The following is a 27,692-nucleotide window of genomic DNA, read 5'->3' as shown; positions in this document are numbered from 1 at the left end:
GCTATCTTAATGAACGATATTATTATTCGGTGGTTAATATATGTGATCTCAACCCATAATGTCATTCTAAAAATCACACTTAGTTGACTTAAATATTCACTGCCTAATGATAATCAGTGAGGGCACTGGGCTTCAGTTCTTCTCTTCTAAACTGTTTGCTTATATGAGTGAAATCTGAGACACAATTGGGAGATGTGGAAGAAATCACTGCATAGGAATATTCTCGATAATTAAATTGCTCAAAACATCTCTAAGAACAAATGCTAGAACTTTGTCTTTCTAACTTCCTGCTACTTCTCTCTGCTCTGCTGTATTTCCTCGAGTCTTTTGACTCATCTAGGAAATAAAGGCAGAGGCATGGGTAATCTTCAAGGTTCTTGCCAGGTCTGACAGCCTATGACTAATCCTTCCATGTGAAATGCAGCCCTTTATACTGTAGGTAACACCACTTTGCCTATGGGGATAAACCTAGGCTTCAGCATAGAATTATGAATTTGACCTTTGAAATTTAAACTGCTTTGATTGTGTTTTTACTGTTTTTCCTAAGGGAACAGTTCCCAATGCTTTCATATTTGGAAACTAAACATAGTTCTTAAAGTGAATTGGTGAAAATGACTATTATCCATCATTCAGCACTGGGGTCTGTCTCAAGGGATGGTTGGAGGGCATATGGCTATTTGAAGTGGAGGGGGTGAGGCAGGAAGTGAAGTTTATTATGCCAAGCAAGTGCAGTGCCCACTAGAAATCTCCTGAAAGCAAGTCTCTTGCTCTATGGGATTTAGAACCACTTGGTGTTTGAAATAATTCCCTCTTGCCTAAAGCTATAAAAACTATCTTTCCAATTTTCCTCTTGAAATATCACCAGCTGTCCTGGACATTTAAAAAATATCTGTTTGGGAATGTATTATATTTTTAAAAAAAGAGTCAGCAAGAATCAACTTACATTTGCCTTAAGGCTTCATGATTTTATGTTTACAGTCAATCTGAAAAATAGTTTGGGATATTTGTTAAACTTTGCACACAGTGAAAATTACCCATCTCTTTTTTCCAAACTAGAAATAGTCGTGAATATTTTGATAAAAAGGCAATACATTGGCCTGTAGGAAAAACTAAAACCATATCCATACTTCTAAATGTTTTGGGTAGGTGAATTTACTTTATTTTGGACTAATAAATTAAACCCAGTAACAGCTGCAAAATCCATCTTTTAGAGCAACTAAAAGGATTCTTAGTCCAAATGGCTTAGAGAAAAACCCTGAAGGCTATATGAATCATGTGGGATATACTCAGAGTTTGGCTGTTTTTATAGGTTGCTTAATGAGTGAAGTTTTATCAAGAGTTGTGTGAATTGAAGATAAGGACAGATATGTTTTATTGGTTTCATCAGTGGAGACTAGCATGTGTCAAAGACCTATGATAGTAAGTTTGTTGTAGTGGAAATGGATCTCTTTCTTTTTGTTCTTAAATTGTATGGAAGCAGAACTAAGCATCTTATAACATCCTTAGGTTGAGTTCCTGGGAAGGAACTGAAACAGATCATTGGGAGCAGGGAGGTTATTGGGAAATATTTTCAATATTCTAAAGATGAATATCTTTGGAGAGTGATGGGAGAAAAATTGAATAGAATGATAAACTCATAACAAAGAACTGCTATGGAGCTGAGATGACTGTCTAGATGTCTTGGATTGAGGCTTTATCCTATTCTTTCTCTAAATTGACATGTTGCTGGAAGATAGCTGCTCTTGGAAGAGAAGGAATATACTTGAGAGAAAGAATTCTTGAGTACAGGAAATTTCTGATAAGCAATTTAGCTCTAGGTGATGGTAGGCAGATGAGTAAATGCATGGCCCAGTCTAGAAGTAGAAATAGGGCCGTTGAACAACAACATTCACAGCTGTCCACTCATGTTTCTGCTTAGATGCACTTTCTATTCAGCCAATCTGGGGACAGGTCCTTCAAGAATCTTGTTGGTCTCTTTTCCTAGGAAAATTACAAAGAACTAAGTCAATAGTCAGTTTTGCAATAATTAGTCTCAGGATTTAATTAATTAATTTAGCTAATTTGTTGAGACAAGAGACTCATCAATAAAGTCAGAGTCCCATCTATGACTCTCATTCCAGTCCCAGTACCTTCTTATATTGTATCTTTTGATATTGTGCTTACCCATTTGCATTTGGTACTACTTATGTGCAAAAGTAGTACCAAAAAATGCCCAGTGGGTCATCCAGGCAACACTTCCTGCCCTAGTAGATCTATCTCTTACACTTGACTACTAGGACCAATTCCTTATCAGGATGATGATTCCACTGCTATGACTCTGCTCATTATTTTATTTTATTTTTGTCAGTAAGACTTTTGGCTTATGACTTAAATGTAAACAAAAGGAGTCATCTTCTAAGAGACCAATCAGCAGGGATTTTAGGAATACTCATGGTGTCTAGATACACATTATTTTAAATAAAACGAAAGAAAACAAAGTAACAGACAAGGAGAAAGAAAAGCAAAAAAATGTGAAAAAGCATCAATCTATAATTTAGAGTTTTCAGGCATGACTGCTTCTCTTTAAAAGTGAACAACATTTGGGTTGTCAAGAATATTTCATTTCTGGGAGCAGTGGCTGAGATCTGCAAGATCATGGCTGCAGGCCACCCAAGGAAAAAAAAATCAAGGGAGTCTGATCTCAACCAGTAAAAATATGGCCACAGTGGTATAAACCTTTTATTCCAGATATGTGGGAAGCATAAATAAGAGGAAAAGAAATATAATCCAAGCAAGTCTGAGCATAAACAGAGGAGCCTATACCAAAAATAACCGAAGCATAAAGTGCTGAATATATGGCTCAGGTACTAAAGTATTAGCTTAGTAAGTGAAAAGTTCTGTGTTTAAACCCCAGTACTACCCCCTCAAAAGTTTTGTTATTCATTGTGGTTGATTTATTCTTCCCATCTTTCTTCCCTTTAATCTGTTCCTATATCATATCAAGAAAGCTAAAAATCCAGAGCTGAAAGGAAAAGAGAAATCCATGATCACTATTATGACAGATTGGTTTGCTATCTGGACTGTGCTGCTTCCTCTCAGATGGAGTGTTGGTCTGGGGAAATAAAACACAAGACCTCTGGTTCTTTATTGGTGAGTTGGTGCCCATCTTCACACCTCTATTCTTGCATTGTGTTTTGAATGTATTGTAATTAGGGAAATCAACGTGTCCTAGCTAGTCTTTTGGTATAACTCAAAAAAAACATTGGGTTTACTCCATCGAGATATATAAGTATAGAGGTTTTAAGACTCAGTGAATGTATGTATCACTTGCATGTGTTCCCAGAGACCATCTTTAGACATCTTGATTGGGTTTAGTTTTGGCATTTTCAACAGGAAAATAATGCCAAATGGTTCTGGTAGAGATGCTTGAAGTTAGTACCTTAAGGGACACTGACCCACAAATGTTCCAAGTTTTGTGGCATTCTTTTCTATTGAGAAAGTCATAGCAATAATAACTTCTGATAAATTGAATCTGAGGGTGATTTTTTTTAATCTGAATGCTTTTCAGACAGTCAGAGGCTTTCTCATCTAATTGACAAATGTAGAAGTGTACTTCCTATTGAATTCTTTTCTCTGTTCACTGAATGAAAGACATCAGCGACACAGAAAATTGGTTGAGGACATTTTGAATGATTCAAGTAATACTGTGGAGGCTTGGCTTGAACTCTGGCTTCCCATTTAGGCATCCTGACAACTCAGAAGTCATTGTGCTGCTCTGTAAGTTGGTATGCCAATCAACTAGCCATGAAATATAAAAAGAATTTCAAAGCAAATTTTGAAAAAAAAAATGAAATGTGGACAATTCATTGATCTACTCCATCCAGTCATTTTATTTACAGAAGCATTTATTTGTACATCTGGATGAAGCATTCACAACTAAGTCTTTCCAAGTATCAAGAATGGACTTTGGAGGTTTTTTTTTCTTATTATTATTATTACTGAGTGAACTTCCTTTCCTTTCTTTGGTCCCTTCAATGATTTCCTTTAGTCCCTAAAACATTTTGCAGTGGATGTTGTATATATTAAGGAAGAGAATGAAATGAAATGACTTTGACCTAAATTACTGTTTTTTTAACAAGATTATGGTCCCATTGTGATGCTAAATGATTTGCCCACCCTCTAAAAAATAAGAATTAAACTTCCCTTTGTTTCCTTCATGGTTCCTAGTATGTGTAAATTGAAGACACTTGTTGGTGTGATGAAATTTGACCACAAATCTATATTTGCTTTACAGTCCTCTCACTAATAGCATATGAAATAAATTCCTAGTACCATTATTTGTAATTCAAGAACAGCTAATAGCAACTGTATGAAACTTGGGTCCTCCTAGATGCAGAGCTTGCTTCTCTTCCTTTTCTTTTTCCACTAAAGAAATCATTCTTGGCCTTAGATACTCTATTCTGATGTTACTACAAAATCCATCTTAATATGTGGTCTAGGATTTTCTACTAGACCAAAATGGTTCCCTCTTAATCAATTAGGACTCAGAGTAACATCTTTCTCATCCTTTACTTAGATACAGACTTGAAGTTCACAACCTGGAGTTGTGAAGGGAAGAACTTGTGGTTATAGCATCATAAACCCCATGTTTCCAGTATGCTGATACTGCCATTAAAGACAACTGTGCCACTCTTAGACAAGTAATAATGCATACTGCGGTCTCTATTCTCTCATTTACACTGCAAGTTATTTGAACCAGATAAAGTATTTCTAAAGTATTCATTACCAGTTGTGAATTGATGATGTGGTAAATGGAATGCAGCCAATCACAGTCTGGTTAAGCACTAGGTAGTCATAAGAATCCAGTAAAATATACTTCTGTTCTTCTCCCAGAAAAAGAACATTTGTGCATGACAGCCACAAGACATTTGGTATGAGCTTGTCTTTAAAAGTTCTTGATGGCGCTTAACTCTTACAGTCTTTTGTGTTGAGCATGATCACAATGTGCATAAGCCCATTGTAATAGCGGTAACTAAGTAATAGTAGTATGAAGTGTTTGGAAAGGTCTTTGGTACATCTCAATTTTCTTATAACTGTTTTCTGGGGTCCCTCTAAAATGGCATTTTAAGTCAATAAATGTATTTATCCTTTATCTTTAGGTTTTTTGGGGGGGGGTTGTTTTTTTGTTTTTTTGTTTTTTGTTAGTCATGGAGTTTGCACACAGGGCCTGGGTGCTGTCCCTGAGCTTTTTCTACTCAAGAACTGTGCTGTATCACTTTGAATCACAGCTCCATTTCTGATCTTCTGGTGGTTATTTGGAGAAAAGAGTCTCATAGGCTTGCCTGCCCAGGCTGGCTTTAAACCATCATCCTCAGATTGAAGCTTCCTGAGTAGCTAGGATTGTAGGCATATGCTACTGCTGCCTAACTTTATTCTCACTTTTAGTTATAAGCAAAACCTATGATCACATCTCATTTTGAGAGGCTTTAGACACTTAAATCATTTGTCTGAATCACAAGGCTCCCAAAACAATTCAATTAGATTGTCCAACATTATGGTTGGCAAGCTGCAGGAAGCTGGCTTCCAGCTCTAACCCCGAGCTCCTAGATGAATTCAAAAGCCCCATTAGCATTGGAACCCCAAAGCCACAATTTATGTCAACTGGCAATCTTCTCAGCAGCCAGAATACTGACTGCTTAACTGAAGCTCATTCCAGAGAGTGCAGAAGAGGATTTTGTCCACTCTAAAACAAAATAGAGGTGAAAAACAGCAGTCTGTTGAGTAATGTGGCTGAGAATAGTTCCTTTGTGAATATACATTCTGAATGCTCACACAGAAGTCCATGTATGATTAGAGATGTTTTGTTATCTTTTGAATAAGTGAAAATCAATACTGTTCATCATCCATGATGGATGTACAAGAAAACAGGCTTCCTGAAGAATTATTGAGTAGACACACATTCTCTCTTTCTGTGCCGTTTCTTTCTTCCTCTACTAAAATTGCCCCTTTCTTCTGTATCTCCTTTCTAGCCTGTCTCCCATAGTCCTTCATAGTTCTCTCCTTCTCTCACTTCTTTCTCCTCCTCCCCCTTTCCCTTCTCCCCCTCCTCCTCCTCCTCTTTTATCTCTCCTTCCTCTTTTCCTTCTTTCTGCTCCTTTTCTTCTTCCTTCTCAGTATCCCCCCTCCAGTCCTCATGAAACAACCTGAAGATTTTTGAGTACAATGTTATTCCTAAGGGCTTGAGGCTTGGCTCTGCTGGGTTTTGTAGCAATTGAAAGTCTTCCTTTTCCTGAGATTCCACCCCCCCACTTGGCGCCATGCACACCCCATTCTTTGAACCAAAAGAGCATGTTTGACTTGCTGAGAGGACAACACTCTGTGAATGAGCTTTTTTTTTTTTTTGCCTACTGGAGGGTTTCACTACGTTGTACTGGTAACATTGCTGTTTGTGAATAGGAAGTATTTTAATTTGTATTTTGTAAGAGACTCACTGAATCATATATTAACTGGCTGTAAACCATATACTAACTTATCAGAGACCTTACCATATACTTGGAAATTGTACAACATCTAAGAACTCAGTGATATGTGACAGAAAGGTAAGGATTGTTAATTTTGCAGTTATTCAATTATATATAAAACATAAAGGGGAATAAGATAACTAGCAGAAAACTCTGGTTTTTCTCTGTGAAATAAGTCTTAAGGCCTCTGTTTCCCTTTATTCTACATGAGATGTAAGTTTTAAACTATATGTGCCTTTCAAAAATAAATTCATATAAAGTATGATTTTATAGATGCTATTAAGTGCCCAATAGTAGCTGCCCCTCAGAGCATTCAATTCTTTGTGACTATAATTTGTTATAGTGGAAAAACCAAAAGAAAATAACATATCCCCAAAACATCTGCACAACTTCTCCTTTGACTCAAGATAGAATGAGCCCAAATCTTCTCATGATACGTGATACGGTCATCTAGAAAATACCCAGATTAATGGCCAGGATGCAGAAGCTCTAGTTAGAATTTATTTTTATCTGGAATTAAATATTTCCAGGTGTAAAGCAACACGGCATCTATACTATCCTGAGAGCCCAAAGAATCACAGAAGAGGTGTTCAAATCACTCCTCAACTTCAGAGACAGCATCAGAAATTATAAAGATGTCCTGCTGTACCAGGTCCATTTTTCACTCATGTTGCCCACAGCAGAGTAGGGACAGAGCATACCCGGGGCTGACACTAGGCAGCAGATATTACTTAGCACTCTGAGTACCAAGTATTTGCCAACAGTACAGAAGAATGTTATTCTTTGATAACCAGGAAGGCCATCTGTGCTGTGTGATATCCATACTGGGCAAAATCGGCAGTGCAGAGGAGAAGATCACAGCATCAGCAATAACATTGATTGTCTCTTTGGCAGCTAAGGCAAAGGATAGAATTACTGTTAAAGCCTTTTGTCTCCAGTCCTTAACATCTTGTTTGTTCTTTCTACCATGGAGGGGTTGGAGGGCCTAGAAGATGTTCCTGATTTGAAAGGTTTATGCCAGGATGCTGCTCTCTAGAAGCTTAGGGGCTTTCAGTGATATGCCACCTGCTGCAGGTTTAGTGAACCCTCAGTCATGGCAACCACTGCTGATGAGGATAAATGACTACAGCACTTGGCCTTGGACAAAAGACTAAAGTAATTGAACTGAAATGCGTGTTTGAGCAGTGGGACTCATTCAGTCGCAACTGCAACCACATCTGATTTGGAAAAGAAGCCAAGGAAACTATGGACAAACTAGAACATGAATGTAAATGCTGTTCTAGTTCAGCCAGTCACAGGATGATCATCATGCAACTGAAGAACATCTCTCCATTATAACTGAGCCACATGGATAATGATACCTACTATGTATTATCCAGAATACACAGATGGTATCTTCACAATGCGGAAAGTTAGACGCTATCTTACATTTAACTGATTGGGACATTGGTGCTTGGATAATCCAGTGAATTGAAGTTTCTATTCATATGTGATATACTAAAACTCATTTTGAATATCCAATTTAACTCTTTTTTCTAATTTTGAATTGTCATGTAGCAAATTTTAAAAATAGCAATAATTTATCACTTGTAATTTTTAAATGCTCTTGCAAAAGTATTAGCTATAAATTACTTACAATGTGAGGATAATGTGGTTGTCTCTGAGCTGAATAGAAAATGTGATTCTAATTTTTACTATTTAGGGAGTGGTTTAGTACCTCTAATAGAGGAAGATACAAACAATGGAGTAGATGGCATATTTCCAACATGTATTTTGGATATATTCATCATTTATTATTCTTCATCAGAAGAAATGGAAAATACAGTCTTGCTATTCTTCCACTACAGGGATAATGCTGAGCCACAGTCAGGAAGTACCTAAGTTCAAACAATACTCAGTTTTTACAACTTGAGCTGAGTAGCCAATGAAGATCAATGAGGATAAATTCACTGATGTGTTTCAGGTGTGAGAATAGAACTTCATTCTTAAAGTTGAGGGCCACAAATATGTGGATTAATGAAATCAACAAAGAGCCAAATCTGTGTCTTTCCAAAAAACTCCTGAGGTTGCCACTTAGAGCAAACTTTATCCTGAATGGAGCCTGTAGTATCAAGTCATGCCACATACAACACTAGTCTCAGAAGTCTTATCTATGTTCTCACTGTGGATATAAATCCCATTTCCTCAGCTGACACCAAGTCTTATTCTTTCAAGGCTTAGTGTTGTATTCTGTTTCTTCTCCTTCTTCTTCTTCCACTTCTTCTTCTTCTTCTTTTCTTCTTCTTCCTCCTCCTCCTCCCCTTTCCCCCTCCCTCCTCCTCCTCCTCCTCCTCCTCCTCCTCTCCTCCTCCTCCTCCACCCCTCCTCCTCCTCCTCCTCCTCCTCCTCCTCCTCCTCCTCCTCCTCCTCCTTCTTCTTCTTCTTCTTCTTCTTCTTCTTCTTCTTCTTCTTCTTCTTCTTCTTCTCCTTCTCCTTCTCCTTCTTCTCCTTCTTCTCCTTCTCCTTCTCCTTCTCCTTCTCCTTCTCCTTCTTCTTCTTCTTCTTCTTCTTCTTCTTCTTCTTCTTCTTCTTCTTCTTCTTCTTCTCTTCTTCTTTTTCTTCCTCTTCCCCTTCCTCTTCTTCTTCTTCTTCTTCTTCTTCTTCTTCTTCTTCTTCTTCTTCTTCTTCTTCTTCTTCTTCTTCTTCTTCTTGATGTTGTACCACCTTCTACCCAATTACCACATTTCTGTGGATGCACAAATGTCAGTGGAAGTAGGAAATAAAATAAGACACCTTGAAGTGGCTATTTCTACCACAAATATTCTCAGAGGACATAAAAAGAAGCATATGCATTCATGTTCCTGCCACAAGGTTTCTGGGTATCACCCCCACCCATCATTTCCTTTATCTATACATAGACGAGCTGTCTTGGGGCCGGGAGTTTGGCTTAGTGGTAGAGTGTTTGCCTAGCATGCACAAAGCTCCGGAATCGATTACTTGGTACCACATACATAGAAAAAGCCAGAAGTTCGCCTGGCACTGTGGCTCATGCCTGTAATCCCAGCTATTCAGGAGGCTGAGATCTGAAGATCAAGGTCAAAGCCAGGCACAAACGGACCTGAGACTCTTATCTCCAATTAATCCTAGAAAACTAGAAGTGGGGCTAGGCTGAAAGGTATAGCAGTAGCCTTGAGCTGAAGAGCTCAGAGACAGCGCCCAGGCCAAGTTCAAGCCCCATGACCCACAAAGGAAGAGAAGAAAGAAAGAAAGAAATAAATAAATAAATAAATAAAGAAAGAAAGAAAGAAAGAAAGAGAGAGAGAGAGAGAGAGAGAGAGAGAGAGAGAGGGGGGGGAGGGAGGGAGGGAGGGAGGGAGGGAGGGAGAGAGAGAGAGAGAGAGAGAGAGAGAGAGAGAGAGAGAGAGAGAGAGAGAGAGAGAGAGAGAAGAAAGACGAGCTGCCTTGTTTTATGGTAGAGTCTGTCATATTGAAAAGCTGTCAGGGAGCACAGACCCATCTGACAGGGGATCAATGGTAATTATGAAAGCCCCCAGCCATCTTATCTGACAATGCAGCTAAGAATAAGAACAGTTGATTTCGTTCTCATAGCAGTCATTACCACAACATTTCTTCCAACTCCAAAATCAGACATAAAGACCAACACAGCTGGAAGTCCAGATCTTGCGATTCTCCTAGTTTTTCCACTCAACAGCTCAGTGGTTTTGATTGCTTCAGAGCACTGACCAAGACAGATAGCTAAACACCTTAGAGAAAAACACAAATACATAATAAGCCTCAAGAAAAAAAATCTTAAGATGCTCTTAAAGATGTGATAGGGAAAAAAAATCTAATAACATCTTCTAAAAGTTGAGTGCACTGTCATGTTGTACAAAAGAGAAAAGGTACAAATGGAGGAGACCGAGCCGTCACTCTGACTACCCGCTGGTCATGGCATGAGTAATGGTTCCCCAAAGGTATCTTCATACTGAAATGAAGAACTAGTGAACATTATCTTATTGGCAAAAAAAGAACTTTGAAGAAATGATTTCAGGATCTTGAAATAGGGTAAGTCATTACATATTATCCTAGATACCCTATTACCTATTGTCCACATATGTCCTTTAAAATTATCTTTAAGAAGTTGTACAAAGGAGTTGCCATCTAATAAAGCAGTTAATGAAAATACTATATCTTGATATCTAAATTCTTACCTGTCCCTTCCCACCCCATCCCTTCACTCAATCTCCTTAAATTTGTAGAATATACATTGGATTCTTGACTGCATGCCTCCCTCTCCTCCATTCATCTCCCCATTTCCCCTTGACCCCACCCCACCCCCCTTTGAGTACCCCCTTCTTATTATTTCGTATTGCTGAACTGTGATTTCCACTTTGTAAGGAATTGTATACCTTTCTAAAGAATTATATAGTATATGGGAAAACATGCACCCTTTACCCCTCTATTGGAGGAGGGTCAACCAAGAAAGAAAAGACTGTGATGTAATCATGGAGAAAAAGATTGAAGTGAACATAACCAGAAGCCAAGGAATGTCAGCAATCACCAAAAGGCAATAAGAACCAAGGAACAAATTCTCCACTTGAACAGCCAGTGGGTATGGATGGTACCTTGATGTCATCTCAGAAATGGTGGATTCAAATATCTGGTCTCTTGATTTGTGAGAAAACATGTCTCCCTTGTTTGAAGCCATAAAGGGTTTTTTTTTGCCAATTCTGGGCTTAAGCTCAGGGCCTGAGGACTGTCCTTGGATTTTTCTCAAGGCTAGAACTCTACCACTTGAGCCTCAGCACCACTTCTGGCTTTTTCTAAGTATGTGGTACTAAGGAATCGAACCTAGGTCTTCATGCATGCTAGGCAAGCACTCTACCACTAGGCCAAACTCCCGGCCCCTGAAGCCATAAAGTTTGTGTTAATATGTTATAGTAATTTCAGAAAACCAACCTATTTCCCATATAGGGACTATTTTCTAAATAGGGATTAAGAACTAACCAGCTAACCAGCAGGTGTTTATATATACGTATCAGTTAATGACACTTCTCAAACAAGAACTTCAAGATACTCTTGGGAAATTTCAAATGGTTTTCTATATTTGGATTGCTCTGTTCCTTCTAGCTCTCTTTTTCAGAAATTGAAAATTTGCTGTATTTGGCCAATAAGCTGTTGGCCTGGTTGGCTTTAACAGTGAAATGGCAGGAACAAGAGTTGTAGTTCCTGAGACCCACAGTTGGACAAGGCCAGACAAAGGTCTTCATTGTGAGTAAAGTCAAAATTTCTGATCAAATGGATAATTCCCAGAATCAGAGATCTGAAATCTAATATTATTTCTAAGGACTTTTTAAGTTTATCAGTTATGTCTACCTATTAAGTTTTTGTTGGTCTCAATTTTGTGTGTGTGTTTGCCTAATACTGTCTTGAACTCAGGGTCAGGGCACTTTTGCTTGGCATTTTTGCTTATATGCTCTACCACAGGAATTACATCTTCACTCCTGGCATTTTGCTGATCAATTGGAGATGATGGTCTCACAGAAATTTCTTCATAGGCTGGCTTTATACCTTAATCAATGCGACTCAGTTTTTCCTAGGATTGCAGACATGAATCATCAGTACCCCGTATATGTGTCATTTTTTTTAAGTTTCATTAATCTATTGTTTTAATTTTAATTATATTTTTTCTAAATTTCAAAGGAATGTGCAACGTGATTAAAATGTCTTTATCTAATACTTAACTGAAGTTCAAATTCATAACAACAGCCAGGCGTAGTGGCTCATGCAAGTAATCCTAGCTGCTCAGAAGGCTGAGATCTGAGGATCACAGTTCAAAGCCAGCCTGGACACTAAAGTCCATGAGACTCTTACATCCAGTTAACCACCAGAAAACCAGAAGTGGTGCTGTGGCTCAAGGGGTAGGGTACTACTCTTGAGCTGAACAGCTCAGGGACAGCACCTAGGCCAAGAGTTCAAGCCCCTTGGCCAACAACAACAAAAAAAGTTCATAACAAGCTCAGATGTATTTTGGTCAGGTAGCTTTTGGTCACTACATCTCATTACCCAAATCACAAATATCTGGAATTTTCTCCTTAGGCAGGTACTGTGTGTGTGTGTGTGTGTGTGTGTGTGTGTGTGTGTGTGTGTGTGTGTGTTCCTTTGCTCTTTTTATAACTTGTAGGTAAAATAATAAAATATATATCTTTATTCAGATTTTTTTCATTTTCTTACTGTCTTAGACATACTACATTATAACTAGTTATTTATATGTCTATATTACTATTACTGTTTCTCTTACTGAGAGAAATGACTAGGACTATTCATCACTTAAGTCTCATGATGAGGCACTTAAATACTGCTGCAGAGTAGATTATCAAGAAATACCTGTTGTTTGGGCCTGTGAGTGGCTTCCTGCCCTCTTCCCTGGAGGAAGTCAGAAGAGAAGTATGCATAGAATGGAAGAGCAGATCCACGGAAGGAAGCAGAGCCCAAAACACAAACAGATACAACATCCCATCATTCACATCCCTATGCACATGGGGTGGAGAGCGACATCCACAAAACATCTGTCCCAGACATAGGAGCCTGTATCATAACTTTTATTTATTATTATTTTGAGGGGCGGGGGAGGCAATTAGATCCTCTTTATCAGAGGCTTGGGATTATTGTTGGAAACATTCGTTATCTGTTCACAGCATCATTACACTGTTAATTAAAATAAGAGCAACTCATAACTGGAACTTGATGAAGTAATTAGAGACAAATGCTGTACTACATTTGATTTCTTTTCATAGTTCTAGCTTGACTATTGATTTTTTAAAAATCATCCAGTTCAGTTGAATTGCAGCAGATGAATTTTAGGTACTTTTCCACTGAACATGACAGCAAAGAAAAATGCCAGGCAATGAGACATTAAGAAAAGAAATGGATATTTGGTTGGGTAATTTTTCATGATCTTACTTGCTATTTTTTAAAAGAATTAATTGAACTTGCAAGAAGGAAAATATAGTGAGTTATGTCCCACTCTGTTAGCAAAAAAATAGTATATAAACATAATGTTATCAAGGGCAGACGAGGACTTGATATGTGGCAAGTTACTCCCTAACATTCATAGCAGCAGGACCTTAATTTATAACATCCTTAGGAGAAGATGTTGATACCAAATTAACAATAAATCATTCAGATAGGAGAATTCATGTTTAAAATCTCCTCCATTACTTGGAACCTGGAGATTTGAAGTGTTTTATTTCTTTTTAGGATTATCTTGGCCATTATTAAGAGATATGACTATGTTTGCACATCTTTCTCAAATCATTCAAATTATAACCACAACTTATAATACACAATCACTTTTGCTATATTCTGACATATTGTTATCTATAAAATACAAACCCACATAAATGACTTATAAATACTCAGTTAACATATATATACTTTATAAAATATGATGCTTTTCAAACCAATTTTTCATCTCTGTAAGTGAAAGTTAGGTCCTTGATTGCTGGTCTGTGAGTACAAACAAGGTCAAGTCTAAGCTCTTTTCTTCTCAGTGACAAGATTCCCTTTTCTTTTAACTAGATAACTTTAACTACTCTGTCGTTTTCTTTATGCCTCTAGTTTCTGTACCCATCCTCCTGAATAACACTAGTATTTCTCTTCTTTTTACTCTTTTTTTTTTTTTTTTGTGGGTCATGGGGCTTGAACTCGGCCTGGGCACAGTCCTTGAGCTCTTCAGCTCAAGGCTACCACCCTACTCTTAAGCCAAGCCCCACTTCTCGTTTTCTAGAGGTTAATTGGAGATAAGAGTCTCATGTCCTTTTGTGCCCAGGTTGTCTCTGAACCTTGATCCTCAGATCTTAGCCTCCTGAGTACCTAGGATTACAGGCATGAGCCACTGCACCCGGCTGCTCTTTACTTTTTGATTCCTTTTTAAATCACTTCTTGTTTCATTGCTGTCTTTCTCTGAGTACACCAAATAAACTGGAGACTTTATTTCTTATCATACTCCCATTTATTATGTAATAATTCTCTCTATATATCTCCTATCCACTTTATAAAGTATTGAATAGTGAAAAAAATTCAAACTTTTATTACTGGCATGTGACTATTTTGGGGGTTTGCCAGTACTGGTCCTTGAACTCAGGGCCTGGGTCCTTGAGCCTTCTCAAGACTAGGGGTCTGCCACTTGAGCCACAGCACCACTTCCAGCTTCTATGTACGTAGTTCTGAGGAATCAAACCCAGTGCTTCGTGCATGCTAGGCAAGCACTCTAAGCACTAGGCGACACTCCAGCCCTGAACCGGGATTTTTTGAATGTGTAAATAGAACTTCACATAGAGTTATATACAGAGTTGCATGGAACAATTAATTGAAGTCACAATTTTTGGATGATGTCTCAAAGGAATTAAGAGATGCTAAAGTAAATTCCCTAAGAAATAGAAGAGAGTTATTGTGATCAGTTATGATCACACTTAGGGCATTGTCTATACTAGCCCGTGGTTTACCTAACTCATATGTGAAAATAATGAATAACTGGCAAAATAGTCCCAAATACAATAACAGTGTTTCATTTTTCAAGTCTTAGTTTTATTGTACAATGTTATTGTGCAGCTGACAAAAATATATGGCCTGGAAGGCATAAAAGAATGTAGTGGTTTGGCCCTGAGCAATCAGAATTCTCCAAGATTCCTTATTTGTTTTTCTCCTAGTCTAAAAGACTTTTGGCTACATACTAAAGACTAGAAGAGAATTAATGGCTGTATCAATATTACACCAACTTTACTCTTAAAGAATGAGTTACTAGATCCTTAGACTCAGAGCCAGTCTCCTTGGGTGAATCCTGGGATATTAGGAAAGAATATCAGCCATTGTCACTTATTCAATAGAACAAAATAAAACTGAATAGGAAAGGAACTGAGGAGAGAGTAGAGAGAATAAAGGAAGCAGATTGACTGAAGCATGTTCTGCTTCACATGGACAATGGGACCTTGAGAAATGGCATATCATATATATCAATATATATCATATACCACATATATCATACCATATGAGTATATATATAATATATATAATGTGAAATAAAAGAAGTGCTTCTAGAAAAAAACTAAAACCAAACCAAATTTCTTGTTCTTCATCAGTCTCACCATTGTTTGAATATATGAGGTGCTCATCTAGCAACTAAATTCTGCAGGCAAGCCATGATTCTTGTGTTTGAATTCTACAGATAATCCCAGATTTCCTGAATGACTTTGTGTTTGAATCTATCAAACTTCATGTTTGGCAGCTACCAATGCTTTCTCTTCTCATTCAAATCACTGATCTAAAAGTCATAGCAGTTTTTATTTTTTAGTAAGAGTAGACACACCTAAATGAGATGGAGATTGACACAAATTTAATATCTAAATAAATAAAAAAAACTCCAAAAGAACACATTTTTGTTGTTACCCTGAGCAGTGATTCTAAGCAGAGTTTCATTATTTTGAGGCCATGGCAAAGAAGACATAATCCAGGCTGACAGTAAGAAGTCTTGGGCAAATATCTATAGCTCCCTTACTTACAGGTGTTGCTTTCCTCAGAGAGGAAAGATCCCTCTAATGGCTGATGTATTTAAGAGACTATTCATAAGGCAAATGGAAAGACCATACGAGAAGTGATAAGGGTGACAATGATTTTGGCTGTCTTCATCATTTCCTTCTTTGGAGTCAATGGTGACAAGCAGCAGATAATGAATCATCTGAGATCAATTCCTGAGTTCTTATTACTGTTTGACTAGCCACCCCTCCTTTTTACATTATGCAGCCCACTTTCACTGGAGAGGTTAAAAATTTTTTGAGAGACTGAAAATAATATGTGCCTCATTTGCCAAAGGAAATATCTGAGTATTCTGATTTCTAGATTAAACCAAAGGAGAAAGCTGGAATAATAAAAGCTTACAAAAGACAGGCTTTGGCATAGCACTGCTTTCTTCTCCGATGAAAAATACATCTTTATCTGTGTGATCCTGAACATTCATTTTGTAATCTATGACTTAGCCAAGCATAAGTGATCTGCTAAAATTAACGGATTGTGCTTTATGTGTATATCTGTGTATATATACATGTGTATATTAGGACCCAGTAGAATTTCCCTGTAAGATTTAGCAAGTTGATTTAACTTGTCCCTTGTATAAGTAGTAAGGATTGGATCACAGTTTGAATGCAACTCTGATTGATTGTTCAATTGGCCAAAGCCAGAAAGTTTTTCACCTCTCTCCTCTAGCCAATATATCTGTGACTCATCCTTCACACTTTCTTTGGTCTGGAAGCATTTGAAATGATTTGGAAATGGAAGGAGTACCTTATTTTTGATCACATCAGTGAGTTTTCTTCTCACTCACAGATTGTAAGGCCTTTACTGCTGTTGACACTCATTTGCAACATGTGGCTTCACCAGGCTTTTACAGAAGGAGCCAGGCCTGTGTTTGTTGACTGGTGAGTGGAAATTTGTCACAGGAACTCTGGGAAATAAAGTGAAGAAAATATCAAGTGGGAAAATGTTGTCAACTGAAAAACTTAGGCAATTTACAGGAACTCTAAGTCTAAAAGAAGTTTATAATGGTTTTACTCAACAACACTTTCATAGATCTTACAAGGTCTTGCACTGATAATTACTAAAGCAATCAATTCTCCTGAAATCCAGATTTAGGAGACATCATTATCATCTCTATTCTGCAGATGAGAGAGTTGAAACACAAAAAGAATCTGTGATTGTTGTTCATAGTCAGAAACCTAATTAATGGCTGACCCAGGATTCAAACCCAATCATTTCTGTTCCAGAATCCACACTTCTGAATTTTCTACTTTACTGTTTCTAATTGATGGCCCTTGTAGATACAATGTCAATAAGAATTCAACAAAATGCTTTTGTGTTATGAACCTGAATATCCACCCCTTTATTTTTAGTTTTCTATTAGTCACACAGAATTATCTTTGGGCAATGAAAATTAATATATCATCTACTTAAAAGGTAAATCTTGATTTCTGATTATTAATTATACCCTTGCCTTCCATGAGTAATTTTTGGGACCAAGTAGCCCCACATTCACCTAGGTGTGCCTAGGAGTAGTGCATATTGGGAAAAGATTGGCATTCAGTGGAGAATGAACAATTGACGTATCTTATTCTTGGACTTTATGTCAGGGCCTTACTCAAGTGCTGAGGGAAGATACTATTTTTCTGCTTTTGTTAGGCCTTGGGTAGATTCCTAAGACTCCCCTTCTATTCTATGTCCCTCAGAGAATAAAACAATAAAAAATAAATCCAATTTTGCTTTTGTGTGCCATTTATTTCTTGTGACTTTCATCAAAAATGTCCTCATTATGTTCCTATTCAAAGTTCCAGCCTAGAAATATCTATGAAAATAGTAACTACTTGTTTTGTGCTAGTAAGTTTTGGGAGCACTTGTTATGCAGCATTATACTATTGATAAAGAGGGTGATATTATAATGTTTCTTGGACATTTCAATTTTAAATGACCATAAATTTACCTAATGTATTCAAATATATTCAAATTAGGTACCAAATGTAACTAATTTACTTAATGTTACCAAATTTATCTAATATTTAAAAAAATGTTCCTTTCAACTCACATCTCCCTCAGCTATCCCTATATCTCACTACTTTCTGTAGTGCAAACACCTTTGAAGTGTGTATGTCTGTCATTCTTCTCAGCTTATTTCAATTAGCATTATGGGTTCCATTCTTATAATTCAACTGTAATAGTCATTATTTTAGCCATCAAGGATACTTGCCACAACCTCTGTGTGAAACTCACTAAATCTCAGAGATTTTTGGTTTTGATTTGTCAAACGATTGACTTCTATTGCCTTCATGCTCTTCCCAGTGGACTCTTTCCTTTGAAAAGTTTTATGGCCCCAACATCCATTTGAATTTTCATCTGACATGACTTGGCATGTCATGTTTCTTCTTCTAGTAAACTTCTGGTAGTTCTGTTACTCCAGCGATTGCTCCTGGGTCCTCAACTTGATCTGGTTTTTTTTTTTAATTGTCTTTTATCTATTTTTATAATCCCCTCCTGGGAAAGTTCATCCAGACCTCTGGCTATAAATGGCATCTTTATTAAGGCTTCTCTGAAGTTGTAAACCTGGCCTTCCAACTGTTTATCTACTTAAATTTCCATTACAATATGTAATGAACATGAAAATTCAGAGGACCACAATTGGTACTGATTTTTGATACAGAAATCCTTCCTCGTGCTTATTAAGTGGCAGTACCATCTATTTCACAGCTTGGGTCAAATGTCAGAGTCAACCTTGATTCCCCTGTTCCTTAAATGTCATACACCAGCAAAGCACTTAGAAAAAGATCACTAATCTTCACCTATTATCTTCAAACCCCAGTGGCACCCTTTTGCAACAATATCCAGTTTGTGCTGGTTTTCACCTTTGCTGCTAGTGATTGGTGGCTTAGAACAGTCTTTGGAGCATAAGACATCTGTCTGCAATAAATATTTTTGCCAAATGCACTAAATTATACAGGAAATCTATTTGCAAAACCTTCTTTTCCTGAAAAATAAAGTCTAAATATGCTAGTCTGAAGTTGCAAAAGGGAAATTTTTGAAGAAGTCACTGATAATTTTCTTTTTGCTTGAGTTAAATAATGCTTATGATGATGTTTGCTTCCAAATTATTAGTTACATATGCCTATGCATCTTATAGTTTTTGTATTTATAATATTTTATCAACTATAATAATGTTTCACAAAAGTAGATAAACTAAGACCATAGGCCCAATCCCCCATTCCCTCCCTTTTTTTGCCAATCCTGGGGCCTGAACTCAGGGCCTGGGCACTGTCCTTGAGATTTCTCAAGGCTAGCACTGTATCACTTAAGCCACAACACCACTTCCAGCTTTTTTTGTGTGTATGTGGAAACAACGAATCAAACCCAGGACTTTGTGCATGCTAGACAAGCACTCTACCACTAGGCCACACTCCCAGTTCTATACAACACTTTAGTTAAGAGTTTTTCACACTCATAATGAGGATGAAGCAACAGAGACAGTATATATCATGCTTGTCTATGGTAACATAGACTTCTTAGCACAAAATTTTTGTCACCCACATTAAAATATGATTTCAATTAATGTTTCAAATACTTTATTATTTATTGCATATATGTGAAAATGAAACTACAGAAATTGAGTAGATGGATGGGAATTGAAGATATGAGAGAATGATGAAAGGAATGATATTGATTAAGGTTTGTTGCATTCATAAACTGTCAGGTTAAATTGAAATATCTTTGTACAACTACTTAAAGATAATAGAAAACATCTTTAAGGATTATTTTTATAGCATTTTTAGGTTTATGACAAAACTTAGGGAATGGTACAGTGACTTTCTACACATAGTCCCTTTTTTTTGAACAATTGTAGGTATTCCCTATTATCAACATCCCTCAAGACTGGATGTTTATTTCATTAAAATTATTTCAAAATGTCCCAATATTTGAAAATGGAGATTTGATGAGGAAGATGACAGATAAGCAAGTGCCCTGAAGCTCTATAGACCTGATAAAGACAATTCATATAATATCCATAAATAATACAAATGCTTCTAATTGACACAACCAGGGTCAATTAAATTTAATGCCAAGGGATATTAAGGAGAGACATAATTGTTGAATATTAAAGATTTGAAAGAAGTAACATCTGTGATTCATTGTTCATTTAATATAAAATTTATGGCATACATTTTAGCATAATTTTCCATTTCCTGGGGGGTTATATATTGTTAACTTTTTCTTTAGCTTGTAGGTATAATTTTATATCTTAAGCTTAGATTCCTCCTCCATCTCGTCAAATTGAAGGCCAATTAAAATATTAAGCTCTAAGAAATTAAACTAATTATATGAAAGAAAACTATTAGGTAAAATATTAATGGCTAGATTATGAAAATGTTTGGACCTGCATTAAATATTAACTAGCAATAACCTTCAATAAATTACAAGTATTGTCAAAGTTCTTATTGCTACTGCAAAGAAAAGTGACCATCAATATAGCCATTGCATAAGGTATGAATAAAGCAGACTTTTAAAATGAATAGAACGTCATATAATGAGTTTCATCTTATTGTATTCATTGATAATTTTTAGTTAATTCAATGTACATAGCATGATACTGCACAAATTTGAATAAGTTTAATACTAGATATATATGACAATGATAAATTCATCTGAAAAGTAAACAAAAAAGTACAGTGCAAATGCATAAAATTCAAATGTCTACCAATAGGCTGTACTTCTTTTAGCACCCATTCTCTCCTTCCAGAAATTATACACAGCAGTTCAATAGAACTGTCATTCAAAATACCCCAGTTTCCTTTAACAAAAGATGGAAGAACTTGATCTATTCAAGACCAGTTGGCTGAACCCTTCTGTCTCAAACAGAATGATTCAGAAAAGAAAATGTAATCTGATCTCTGAGTCAATTTGCTAATCAGGATGTCTGAACTCCTGCTTCTTATTCCCTTCCAGCCATCTGCCTTCCTAGATTTAGTCAACTACCACATTTACCTGCTAACACGTTTACCATTTTCTCCTCCTAATAAACACACCTACCTTTGTCATAAGGCAAACAGAGCTACTTTATTTTGATTTTGATACCCAAATGCCTTTAACTTCATAGGAATAGAGAAACAAAGCCAAATTGAGAAGATAGCCTTATGAATTGTGTTTCAAAAACAAAAGTAGATGAAACTTGCTTTCCTCATTTAGGTTGAAAACACTTTTAACCTAGGTTAGTAGAGAGAGATGTTATACAAATTGTTCTTGTACACTAATTTTAACATAGCATTCCAGCTTGACCAACTATCTAGAGAAAAATCCACTCGAGCCCCCTGATATTTATTTGAACAGGGTGAATTCTATTAGCTAATGTTGATTCAGACAAACACCACTGAAATGAGAATAAACCTTATGCAAACACACCAAATTTATCATAGCAAGGGAAAACATTTAATTTGACAAAAGAGCACATTCTACTGACATAAAGTAAATTCTTTCTGTAATTTTTCACAGAGCATTTGATTTTCAACTATAATGTTAGGGGGTTACAGAGAGGGTGAAGCAGTTTTGGAAAAGGATCATCTTTAAGAAAGCTTAATAGCTTTTGTTCATAATGCTTATTATTACTCATATTTTCTATGTCAGCCCTTGGAAAAACCTAAAAGAAAGGCATTATCTCCTCTACTCAGGTGAAAAAAAAAATACTTGAAGACAAACAGGAAAAATTAACTTGCCTGAGGTCACCCTTTATTTATGAAAAGACAGGACTGAGGTATCTCTATTAGCAAAGACAATGCTTTAAACTTCTGCACTATTTAATTTCTCTAAAAGATTTTGTACCCTGCTTATCCACCCATGAAAGAATATCTACAGGGTACAAGAAAAAATTGGATATAATTTGTCACACAAAATAGTTTTTAATATCAACTCAGGCAAGAGACTTGGGTAGGTTGTTTGTTTGAAGAAAAAATGATTGGAATATATATCTCACAAAATTGTAATTTCTACTTTCTTTTTGTTTGTTTGGGAAAAGAAAGGAAAAAGATAGGAATGTATATCTCACAGAATTGTAGCGTCTACTTTCTTACTATTGCTCAGTATTCTGGAACTCTCATGTTTCAACATGGACTCATGTTACTAAGGGTACAAGTTCAGAATACAATTTGGAAAACAGAAACAGAAAACTTAAAGCATTTAAGAGTGATAGAAAAATACCATGATTTTATCTATTGCTGCCACAAACTAAGATCATGAAAATGGTTATCAAAAAGAAACATTTCTGTGAGATACAAAACTTATAAAGAAAGAGAGTAGAATAGTGGTTAGCAGAGCCTTAGAAAGGCAGGAGACAAGATAGTTATTGTATACAAGGTAGGACGATATGGCTGTTCTATAAGATTGTAGGATAAATATGGTTGACAATAATTAATTATATATTTTCTAACAGATGGTACAACTAGATGTTCCCAACAAAAAGAAATTATAAATGGAAGTGCTAAAAGTATCAGTATCATGTGTTAAGATATAAACTGTCGCAACACTGGACTTACTGGATCACAAATTCTGGAAGCAAAACCCAGTAATCTATGTTAATAAACCCTCCAAGTGATTCTGAAGTATGCTCAAGTTCACTGTGCTAAAAACACAAACTGTGTTCTCTCTACTTTCTAGATTATTATGTAGCTTTCTGTCATCTTCTCAGACTCAGTAGAACTTTTCATGAAGGTAGATGGGAACTTTAAATATTCAGCTTTTACTTCAAATTGTAATGTCTTAGTAATCTGGCTAATCATGTATTTTTTCTTCCATTCAGTAAACACGTGTATATATATTTAAAAAAAAAAGATTACAGGCCTGGTGGGGTGGCTCACACCTGTAATCCTATCTACTCAGGAGGTTGAGATCTGTTGATCAAGATTCAAAGCCAGCCATAGCACAAAAGGACCTGAGACTCTTATCTCCAATTAACCTCTAGAAAAGAGGAAATGGGGCTTGGCTCAAAGATAGAATGGTAGCCTGGAGCTGTAGTGCCTAGGGACAACACCCAGGCTCAGGGATAAGGCCATAGCCTTGAACTGAAGAGCTCAGGGACAGTGCCCAGGCGAGTCCAAGCCCCACAACTCACAAAAAAAAGGCGTGAGGGGGGATTACAGCTTACAGCTTTTCCTTTATATTTAACATCTTCCTTTGGTTAACAACAACAACAACAAGAACCTCAACAGCAATCTAGCTAGCATATATAGCAAAAGCAAATATTGTTTATGCTCAGATATTTCATGAATACTAGTCATATATATTATATATAATATTTATAAATTTGTTGTATATTATTTAATATATATTCAATATATCATATTTTATTCTACATGTCACCAAGTTGGCTGGGAATCAAATCATAAACAAGTGTAGAGTATCCCTTGCCCCAGCGAGAGAGGTTTCCTTAATTATACTATAAGATCAGGTCTTCTATGCCTGAAGTAGTTGTGATTCAGAGATTCATCTTGGCTTAAATTTGCATTCATTAAAACTGATAAATCCATTTTATGACAGATTGAGGCACAAAACCATTGCTGATATTAATATACTTTATCTTATTTTAATCTTTACCCTCCTGGAATACTAGGTATTTATGCCTATTAAACATTTATTAGTTATTCTGAAAGATTTTTGGAGGCTGAGAACAGGTTTTTATCACTTTGGGGACCTCCAGCTTCCATCTCGTTCCCACTCCAAAGATGTTCTTCTGAACATTCTGTATAGCTTCACAGAAAAAAAAATCAACAACATAATAAGACAACCTTACCAATGTTCTTAAAATTAATCATATGAATCTATGAAAGAAATCAGAGTAAGATTATGTTTAGGTATAGCCCCTGGTTGTATTTCCCAAAGTTCTCAAAAACTTCTGGTTTAAAAAAAAGGAAAAGTGCCGGGTGCCAGTGGCTCATGCCTGTAATCCTAGCTACTCAGGAGGCTGAGATCTGAAGATCTCTGTTCAAAGCCAGCCCGGGCACAAAAGTCCATGAGACTCTGATCTCCAATTAACCACTATAAAAACAGAAGTGGAATTGTGGCTCTAGGGGTGGATTCCCAGACTTGAGCTGAAGAGCACAGGGACAGCGCCTAGACCCAGAGTTCAAGCCCCATGACTGACAAAACGAAAAAAAAAATTAAGTAAAAGTTATATTGTCCTCTGCAAAACAGTTACTGTAAACTACTTACTCTCACTCACACAATCTAACTGGAGTTACTGTCATTGTAATTTCTCTTTGTGCTGATGTAGCAGTTGCAGGAGCTGCTTTTTGTTCTATCTGAGATATCTAAAACATTATTAAGAAAAACTAGAGAACTTATTTTAGTAATATTTTAAAGTATCTGCTGTGTAGAAGTATATACGGAGAGCTTTCTATTGCTTCTTTTGTTTCTTCTCAAAATAGCCTTGTGAGAAATTTCCAATTTGATACCTTAAGAGTACCTTTTCAAGACCACTCAGCTTGCTGACTTAGAGTTCAGGATTCAGTTGTAGCAGCTCTAGCACTCTCTCTTCCCCCAGTACCTGACAGAAGACCATGCACCCTCCTATCTTTAAATCTTCCCCTCTGAGGTTAACCTTACCATGCAACTCACATTTCTATCTATTACCCAAAAGTCAGCAAATCCAAATGAAATACCCACTATGGGTGCCTTGCAAACAATGAAGAGGATTGATTAATAAAGTTTTCTTAGTGAGTCTGCTTTTGGACCCCGGCCAGTATAACAGTTAGAATTCTGTTTTGTGGAACTAACTTTTAAAACTCGATCCATTCTTCTCTTGAAGTATATCACATGATCTCTCAGTATCCATTCATACAGTGCATTTTAGTTAGCTAACTCAAGGCCAAACCAAAGAATCTATGCATTTTTGACATGATTATACTTGTAAGAACTTAAGGGAAAAAAATCAAGGTGACTTTAAAAATTCATGTTAATTGTAATCATTAGAATCAGTAGGTATTAGGCTCCATGCTAAACATTCCAAATACTACCCTCGTTCATGCCATACAAAGCTCTGTGAAGTTGTTTGGCTCTGATATGTGCCTCAAAGGTCCATGTGTGAAAGAGATTTTTCAAATTAATGCTAATTAGGATGTGGAAGAGCCTCTAGGGGGTTTTTTGGTTATTGGAATTTGGCTTTTGTTGAGGGATTGTTGGGTTTCAGCCTCTTTCCCTTTTGCTCTTTTGTTTCCTGGGCATAGAGTGAATGGTTTCGTTTGGCAAGGATCTCCTGTCATGTTCACCACAGACTTTCAAAGCAACAGAACCAAATGAGTATTGCGTGCAACCACTAAAACAGCAGGGGGAAAATTCTCATTATACACCCATGATATCAGGTATGTGTTACGGGTCTGTTGAAACTGACTTAAAACACAGGTTTCATCTTCTATATAATAGGCACAGTATAATCTCCTTTATAGAGTTACTATACAAAGTTGGTTAATACAGATCAATTGTTTAGGAAAGTATCTGGCATATAACAAGTCCTCAATACAAGCAAGTTATTATTATTTCCTTTCTTTCATTAACGGGATAATTATTGCTTAGCTACACTGTAAATAGGCCAAGATGGCCTGGTAAGAGGGATTTGCTCTTAGTATTCAGGGAACCATTGGATGCCACACTTTTCTCTCTCTGGCTTACTTTGGTTTTTTGTTTTTGTTTTTTTTTTTTTCAAAAAAATCAGTCCCTGTGAGGGTTGAATAAGATTTTATATATATATACATATATATATATGTATGTCTATGCTCCCATACATACATATATACATGAATCTATCTATCTGTCTGACTATCTACACTCCTTAAATACTATTTGAAAAAAGGGGAGATAGAAAAGAGGAGTATAGCACAGGGATAAACTTGTTCCAAGTACATATCTACATCAACATCACAGTGAAACCCTTCTGTACAATTAATGTAAGCTTCCAAAAAGGAAAAGACTAGGGAGCTCTGTATGTTTCATATCGCATCTCTCCAGAGAGTACATTTGTCCCTTTTAGACCTTATTACTTTCACCTGCATAAAAATGAAGAACAAACATGATGGAAAGAAGGGACAGAGTTTATCATCAACAGTTAAAAGGGAAGGAGATAAACTTTCCAGTGAAAGCCTGTGACACTTTCATTAAGTGCTAAGAAGTCCCACTCACTGAGAAGTTCTGCCTTGATAGATGTTTCTGGTATGACTCACACAGAAGTCACCCAACTGCCTGAGCTGTAATACAATCAGGTAACCTTTGTCTGTGACAAGCCTCAGGCTGGTGAATGTTAAAACACAAACAAAAGGAAATGACTTTTTGATTGACATGACTGTTCTGTGGATTGGCCCCACAGATAAAATCAGTCCAAACAAATCAGTTTATGCACCAACAACACATACTTAAAAAGATTGCATTCAGAAATTTCACAGCAGATGTGATCTTCTCTGTTTTTGACTTTAAAGTCCTTGGTGTCTTCTCACTTACGATAAGAGAGAATAATAAATTGGAGAGTAGACTATAGCCCTGTTTTTAATTATATATCATCACAGTGGGCGTCTGTTCAAAAGGAATTTTTTTTCTAGAGCAGAAATTCTGATTCTATAAGTCTAGATTTAAGACAGTAAGTGTGTGTGTGTGTGTGTGTGTGTCTTTAAAATTGGTGCTGGAGACGTCTCCTTGGACCTTCAAGAAATTAGGAGTTGAAACAAATATCATATGTTTTTACACTAATGAAATAAATATTTAGACTGTAACTTTCACATATACTATTTTGAAGTAGTAAATCATTGCCATAAACTTTCTTAGATAGAATGTGTACTCCTAGGAGTGGCCCTGAACTCTTCACTTTTAAATACTGTTGAATGAATGAAGAATCAGGATCACCTGAGAGTCTTGCCTTATATCACGGTTCTTGCTTTCCTTTGAACTCAATATATAATCCCTCACAGAACAACTTCATATTTGCACAGACATACTGTATGCTTGAAGGTGCTATTGAACACATAATTCTCACATTGCAGTGCCCCAGCTTGCAAACCCCTTTTTCCTTGCTTTTTTTTTTAACTTTTCTTTTTGTTTTTTGTGGGTCATGTGGCTTGGACTCGGCTTTGATGCTGTCCCTGAGCTCTTTAACTCAAAGCTACCCCCCCATCCTTGGAGCCACAGCCCTACTTCCTGTTTTCTAGTAGTTAATTGGAGATAAGAGTCTCATGGTCTTTCTTGCCCAGGATGGATCTGAGATCCTCAGATCTCAACTCCCTGAATAGCTAGGATTACAGGCATGAGTCACTGCTTCCAGGTGCAAACCCCTTCTTTATAAGCCGCTGGGTAGAAGTTTTCATTACTTCTGCTCTCAAGATTTACCTCCCCGTCTCCACCATTAGGATACACTTCATTCTCCACTACAACCACCTCAAGTACGAGGCAGCCTCAGACAGCAGATATCAACTAACCATTGAGCCCAAATCTCTTCTCCATTTCTGCAGACTCTCCTGCAAACATTTCTTGGTCTCCAAACCCTTTAAAATTTACTAAAACTTCCAGGAGCTCATCAGAGGGCTTTTCATATAACTCTTGCCCTATTTTTATTTTTGCCAGTCCTAGGGCTTGAACTCAGGGCCTGGGCACTGTTTT

General features: G+C 36.8%; 1 long non-coding RNA gene across 2 annotated transcripts in view; it reads right to left on the bottom strand.

The window, feature by feature from the left end:
• Positions 1-27,692, bottom strand: part of LOC150063380 (uncharacterized) — a 65,460-nt gene that overhangs the window by 13,933 nt on the left and 23,835 nt on the right. Inside the window, exons 2-3 of one of the 2 annotated variants that reach the window (XR_016535416.1) lie at positions 16,818-16,977; positions 10,172-10,243 (exon numbers count right to left, since the gene is read on the bottom strand). This is a non-coding gene — a long non-coding RNA (uncharacterized LOC150063380). Of the gene's footprint in view, positions 1-10,171; positions 10,244-16,817; positions 16,978-27,692 lie in introns of those variants that run through there. The other variant, XR_016535417.1, reaches the window with a different exon arrangement.

This window comes from Megascapheus bottae, chromosome 5, assembly GCF_031878675.1.
Source record: "Megascapheus bottae isolate mThoBot1 chromosome 5, mThoBot2.hap1, whole genome shotgun sequence".
Classification (NCBI taxonomy): domain Eukaryota; kingdom Metazoa; phylum Chordata; class Mammalia; order Rodentia; family Geomyidae; genus Megascapheus; species Megascapheus bottae.
The sequence above is the reverse complement of the archived record's forward strand: the minus strand, read 5'-3'. Positions and strand labels throughout refer to the sequence as shown.